This window comes from Papio anubis, chromosome 12 (genome assembly GCF_008728515.1).
Source record: "Papio anubis isolate 15944 chromosome 12, Panubis1.0, whole genome shotgun sequence".
Classification (NCBI taxonomy): domain Eukaryota; kingdom Metazoa; phylum Chordata; class Mammalia; order Primates; family Cercopithecidae; genus Papio; species Papio anubis.
In genome coordinates this window covers 44,445,251-44,451,823 of record NC_044987.1, presented here as the reverse complement: position 1 = coordinate 44,451,823, position 6,573 = coordinate 44,445,251, and the positions used below count along the sequence as shown (strand labels likewise).

The following is a 6,573-nucleotide window of genomic DNA, read 5'->3' as shown; positions in this document are numbered from 1 at the left end:
AGTTTGAATGAAATGTGCTAGAGGAGAAAACTTGTGGTAGAAAATGTTTCTATGGAAATCTAATTGCACAATTCCATAAAGCTCTCTTTCCATGATTAGGTTAGGAGTTATAGTTTATCTCTGTAATCCATGGGAATGACTCCACCATCAATGCAGGAGATGAAGAAATAATGTCTTTGGTACCTGATGGAAAACAAAGATATAAAGGCCAGCTAACATAAATTGCCTCAAGGGTCACCCTCAGTTCTTAGGTAGAGCAGCTCCACATCTGGTTTATGACACATTTCCATTAGTTCCTGATACATTTCTTTCAAGTGTTTACTCTTTTGATCCATGGTGGTCCCAACTTCTCTGGAGTTGCTGAAAAATCTCTTGGTACTCCTTGTTCAGTCTCTCTAGATGTTGTTTTTCTTCCCTATGGAGAACTGGATGCAGCTTCCTATACTCATTCCCGATCATCTGTGCCCGTAGAACTTCATTGCCCTGTGGGGACATGGATTTTGTAGGTTACATACCCAGGCCTACTTCCACCTCACAGAACCCACAAATTCATCCTCCTCATTCCTTCTTTTATTTTCCATCATTTACAAACAGTATGATGGGTTAAACAAGACCTTCCTTCAAAATTTATGTAATTCATCAATTCCCGAACACCTGTCAAAATAGCACTTTAGATTTAAATGTTTAAATATATGTCCTCCTAAATCTTAAATACCATTAGAAAACAACTAAAATTTATGATTGTTAAATTGTCATCAATAATATATATAATCTTTGTTACTCAATTAATTTGTAGTATCAAATCTTTGTACTTCATAGCCTAAACAATCACTCTTAGTAGAAATGTCGTTAGTATATTATAATCAGGATCAGAAGCCATCACACAAAAAGGATCTTAGTAAAAAATTTAGCTCCCATCTCTCAAAACAACTACCTCTTTTCTGTCTCCTATCTTTCTTCTGTCAAAAGCCATAGGCTCTATATTGCCCTGCCATTCCTAAGAATATGAATCTCCATTCCATTGTGTCTCAATATTGACATAGTTGTTCTCTCACTCCCCCAGTCATTTTTTATCCCTTCTCCTCAGCTTTTCATCATGTTACATTTTCTCCTACATGAACTGGCAGCATCTGGGTCCTTTGCTATAAGACTTCACCAGCATAGGCACATTTCTTAAATGACTGTTCCCACCTGATTTCTTCCCCCTGGACAACATCATATTCACCAGTAAATACATTTATTTTCAATTATATACTATGTAATTAATATTACATAATTCATCTTATTCAGAAAACTCTGCCTGAAATACTTCTTAATTTTAAGCACATACTGGCCTTCAGAATTTATATTTATTTTTTACTTATCTGAACATTTCCAAAAACCTGAACAAGCGTTATATTGAACAGTCTGGTTGTTTTCCAGCCTATGAATAAACACATGACAAAATCTGGCATGTGAGAATTTCAACTCAAGTTGGTAATATAAATGTTGTCAGCATGCCTGTCTCAAGCTGGTTGTGAGGACTCAGTCTCAAACTTACCCTCCAGAGGAGGCTGTTCTTCTCTCCTCATTTAGATTTCTCTGATTTTTTTTGAATCTTTTTCCATAAAATCCTCATTTGCTTCAAAACGCTGCGAAATTGGGGTTAAAAACAGAAAGTCAAATACCATGGATTCCACACTCTGAATGATATACGCAGGCAAGGGATGTAATATATAAATACATTAGAGAGGCGAAAAAAATTTCACTGCTCATCCTCAATTGATATTTTTCAATTCTGAGGTTTCAGAATGTAGAACAGTTTAGAAAACTGAAGAGTGAAGATTTCCTGTAACCCGGCTAATGTTCAGTGAAACATCCTGCTTCAGAACCCACTATGCTAGCCCCCTGATTTTGTAGTATGCTATTCCCATACTTGTTTGTCCAGTAATATTAAATAGATTTCCAAAATACGTTTCTTTGTGCTTGCAGTTTTGGTTGCTTTTCAATGCCTTTAGCATTGAACTGTAGAGTCAATAATAACATTTACTTATTCACCCTCTGTTTGGGTGCAAGCTCTTTGAAGGAAGGTAGAATTGCATATTTTATTCAAAATTTCATCACTGGTACCTAGAACAGCACCTGGCACTCAGTAAAGAATGGAGTAATCACCACGATGATTCTCATTGTCCTTCTAATCTCTTTACCTCTGGCACCCTCCAGCTTTCAGGTGATCGCATGGAGCCATCTCTTACCCGGTGTTCCTCAGCTGCCCCTTCAATGGGATAGTGTTTGTGAGCCCCGTGCTCCTGAGAGTTGGAGCACAGCAAACAGAGCAGACTCTTTTCCACATCACAGAGCATCTTCTTTGCTTCCCTATGGGTCCCACATATTTGTTTCTAGAGCTCAGGAATTGCCAGAGATTGGCTTTTCTCACAATGGTCACTAAATTATTCAGAAGAATATTGGTTTTGAAGTCCTGTTTCTGTGATGGTTCGCGGCATGCAGGGCAGTTGGTAGGACTTCGGGCTTCTTCCCAGGAAAGGCAGAGACAGGGCCTACAGAAGCTGTGCCCACAGCAGACGGTGACAGGGTCTACCAGGTAGTTCGAACAGATGACATAGGTGAGTTCCTTCTGGAAAGCATGTGAGAAGTCTGAGTCCCATTTTCCTAAGGAAAGAAAACCACAATAATTTAATCTTCTACCCTGGAGAGAAAAAGACGCAAGCAAAGTTGGAATCAGGTTGTGATTGAATAATATCCTTTTTTTTTTTTTTCTAGAGAAGAATAGGCTTTAATCTGCAATGACAGAAATAGGAAAATAGAAAAGCAAGGCACTAATAGATATTGACTTCTGTAGACAAACATGACTGTTCTCCAGTCAACACACGACCCACTTCCAAACTCTACTTTCCTGCATAGAAAATGTCAGATTTTCTGAGGTGTTAGTGTCCATCTATCAAATTGCTTGGGCTTCAAGGGTTTCATCAACCTGTAAACTCAAGGGTTGAGTCTTGAATCGTCTGAAAATCAGTAACACTCTTAATTGCCTGTGATTGATTTAGAGAAGGCAAGCTAACTAAGCTCTTCTACTCTCCTTTTTATTTAGCAGCAACCATCCTTCATTGACTTTTCCAGAAGGACCCTGCTTGAAAATGTTAGAGCAGAACTCATACTTAGACCAAAATCAGAAAAAGCTAGCCTTTGCTCTTCAAGGTAAAACAGACAAATTGAGGTAAAGGCACTTCTCCAAGTTAAAACAAGCAATCACTGTTTTTCTAGGCTGCTATGTTAATTCAATCAACAAAAACGTTCTGGAATGTTCACTATTCCTGGGCTGTCTGAGAATTTGAGGATATACTGGCTAACATATCAACCTCCTTAAAAGACAGGTAATTAAAATTACAAAAAGATTGATAAACTGTAGAAGAATACACAAAGGATACAAATAGTTTTTTAAGTTCTTTGGCAGCATTATCATTACTCTTTCACATAGTCAGAAAAATAGTAAGTATTATGCAATACTAATAGGCACTAGACAGTAAGTCAGAGTTTTAAATGTATGTTTTGAAAAAAAAAAAAAAGAAGAGAAAAGAAAGAAGAAAGAAAACGTAGGCCAGATAAGGTGGCTCAAGCCTATAATCCCAGTATTTGGGGAGGCCAAATCAGCAGGTTTTTTGAGCTCAATAGTTCTAGACTGGCGACATGGCAAAATGTTAGGTCAGCCTATCTCTATAAATATATATGTATGTATGATAGCCGAACATGATGGCCCATGCCTGTAGTCCCAGCTACTTTGGGAGATGAGGCTGAAGGATTGCTTGAAGTAAGAAGTAGAGGCAGTAGTGAGTCTTATTTCTACCACTGCATTCCAGTCTTGGTGACCCTGTCTAAAACAAAGAAACAGAGACATGAAAAAACCTAAATCCTGGTTTCTACACTTTATAAATATATGAGCCCTCTATTTCTGATATTTCTGCATGATTGCCAGTGAGACTTTTCTGTAGGAAGCTCATTTCTTGCTTTCTTTGACAGATGAACGGAGGTTTGTGAAGAGACTTTTACCATTTTTTAGGAAAAAATGTTTGCCCAAATCATTCACTGGACTCTGCCTGTATATAGCCATACATTGTAACATAGGCACATTACCACTAGTACAGTAGAATGTAACACATTCATACACATAAATTACGGTACCTGTAAGCCATTTATAGAATCTACAGAGATTAAAAAATTACTAGATAGTTGGAAACTAGTGCAAAATGTTTACAATCTATACAAACAACTAAGAAATACATTAAGTAAAAAATTAATCATAATCTTAATTTGAGGAACATGTAGCAAGACAGATGACAAAAATGTTAATTTGTAAATAGGTTAAGTAAACGGAGCTGGTAAACCTATGGATTATGTTTAGAATAATTTTAAAAAAGAAATGGTGCTGTTTCTAAAACTCAGAAAATGAGATAATTTCATGTAAAAAAAAATCTAAGTTTGCCGATAAATTAAATTCCCCAAATTGCGTTTGTTTGGATTTGTAACCTAATAGTAGCTCCTACTCTGAAATTGTGTACTTACCTCAGAAATATATCTGTGTTCTCACCAAAGCTTGCTGTCGAATATGATGGATTCCACTCAGGGATGAGAGTCTCACAGTGCAATGTTGTTAGCTTTTGGAAATCTCCAAGGCCAGTTGCAAAGCCACTTTGTGGGTTCTGGGGAAGAATGAGCTTGGTTCCTGAAGTGTCCTTCTATAAATTTTTGAAGACGACACTCTTTCTTCCAATTGATTGCATTTCAGGGGGCATGGGGGTGTTCACATAGATGATTAAGCATTTTCAAAACAGAAGTTTTTTGTTTGTTTGTTTGTTTGTTTTTTTTTGTTTTGTTTGGATGGAATCTTGTTCTAGTGCCCAAGCTGGAGTGCAGTGAAGTGATCTCAGCTCACTGCAACCTCTGCCTCCCAAATTCAAGCAATTCTCCTGCCTCAGCTTCCCAAGTAGCTGGGATTTTACAGGTGTCCACTGCCATGCCTGGCTAATTTTTTTTGCAATTTTAGAAGAGTGTTTAGTTAACGGCTGGGATTACAGGCATGAGCCACCGTGCCCAGGTGATTCACTTTTATTGTAATTAAGAATTTAATATAAAAACACTGTTGGCCTCCACTCCAGAAGGGACATTTTTCCTGCTCCTCATGCTCCAGATGAAGCCTTCCAAGGGCCTCTCAGCAACCACAGGATGTAGGATTCCCTCCTCTATTACCTGGCACTGCTCATCCCAACTCCAAGGGGTAAAGGAGAGAAAGTCTAGAAAGCTCCATCTCAGGGACCTCCCAGGTCCAAGGTAGTGTAGGACATGTTGCTCTAAGGTAAATTGAAGTGTATTTCTACTTGACAAAGTAATGATGGCAGGGCTTCATCTGAATGCATTTATGCCACTGCTCATGGAGAGGAGTGACATGCTATGTTGGACACATGAGAACATTCTCTGCCTAGTTCCCAGTGGCTCCAGATCTTCATGCAGTCATGGAAAACCATGCTGCAGATTCTGGAGAAGCAGCTCAGATCTTGTGCAGACAAGAGTTCTTCGAGAACCACCTTGGCTATGCAAAGACTATCAGGCCCAGCAACAGTCTGAGCTGGGTGAGTGATAGAGCAAAGCTCCCAGGAGCAGCAGAAGCTGTAAGGGAGAGAAAGGGAAGAAAGAAATCCTAGATTTCAGGATATCCCCTTTATATCTGTGAGAATCTCAGCACCCTCAAGGCCACCGTTCCTTTGTCTGACTCCTCTGGGATCCAGGAGGTTTCCTGGGTTAAGCCATCCAGGGATAGGACAGGAGATGCCATTTGGCTCTAGGAGCAGAGGAGAGAAACTCAGCAGGAAGAGTGTCTCTATGGGAGGAAAATTCAGTTGAGCAGGTTTGTAGGGTCACAGAGCTGGATATGGGTAGAGTTCAGTGTACATGTTTAGAAGCCACAGTTCCCCAAGATCTTCTGATTCTAACAGAAGTACACAGAGCCAATCAAATGAAGGAGGGGCGGGTCAAGGGAATTCAGGGACAAGGGGAATGAAGGATGATTAGCTGCGGGAGGATGCTGTCGAGGTCAATAGGCAGAACTTCTCCCCTCCTCTTATTTTGAGAAACAAGTAATGAAGCTTAAAAGTGTTGCTTGTGCTCTATGCCAAAGGCAGCAGAGCACTTGTCTCTGGTCTCCATATACACTTGTCATATTTTCTTTCAGTATTCTGAGTAAGATTTTGATTCATTTCACACGGAATAACACTCACCTACTATGCTAAAATTACCGTACATATTATGAGACTTTACTGATCATAAATAAGTTGTTCTCAACCTTGAGGTCTGGCTCAATTTTCTCTAATCCTTCTCCTTTATATCAGAATTTTCGTAATAGACAATGGGGGCAAATATGGTATGGAGAAATAATCAATTTAGATTTAGATATTTTTAATTTAGTTATCTCTCCCTAAAAAGCTAGGAAAAAGCTGAAATACATGAAACAGCCACATGCTTTAGTTTCTAGCCTCTTTTAGGTATCTGCCCAAATATATTCTATACTGTGTCTTTTTTGACCAT

The 6,573-nt window shown here is 38.9% G+C and overlaps 1 pseudogene; it reads right to left on the bottom strand.

The window, feature by feature from the left end:
• Positions 1 to 202: 202 nt before the first annotated feature.
• On the bottom strand, positions 203 to 5,824 carry LOC110741261 (annotated as a pseudogene).
• Between the last annotated feature and the right edge of the window lie 749 nt (positions 5,825 to 6,573).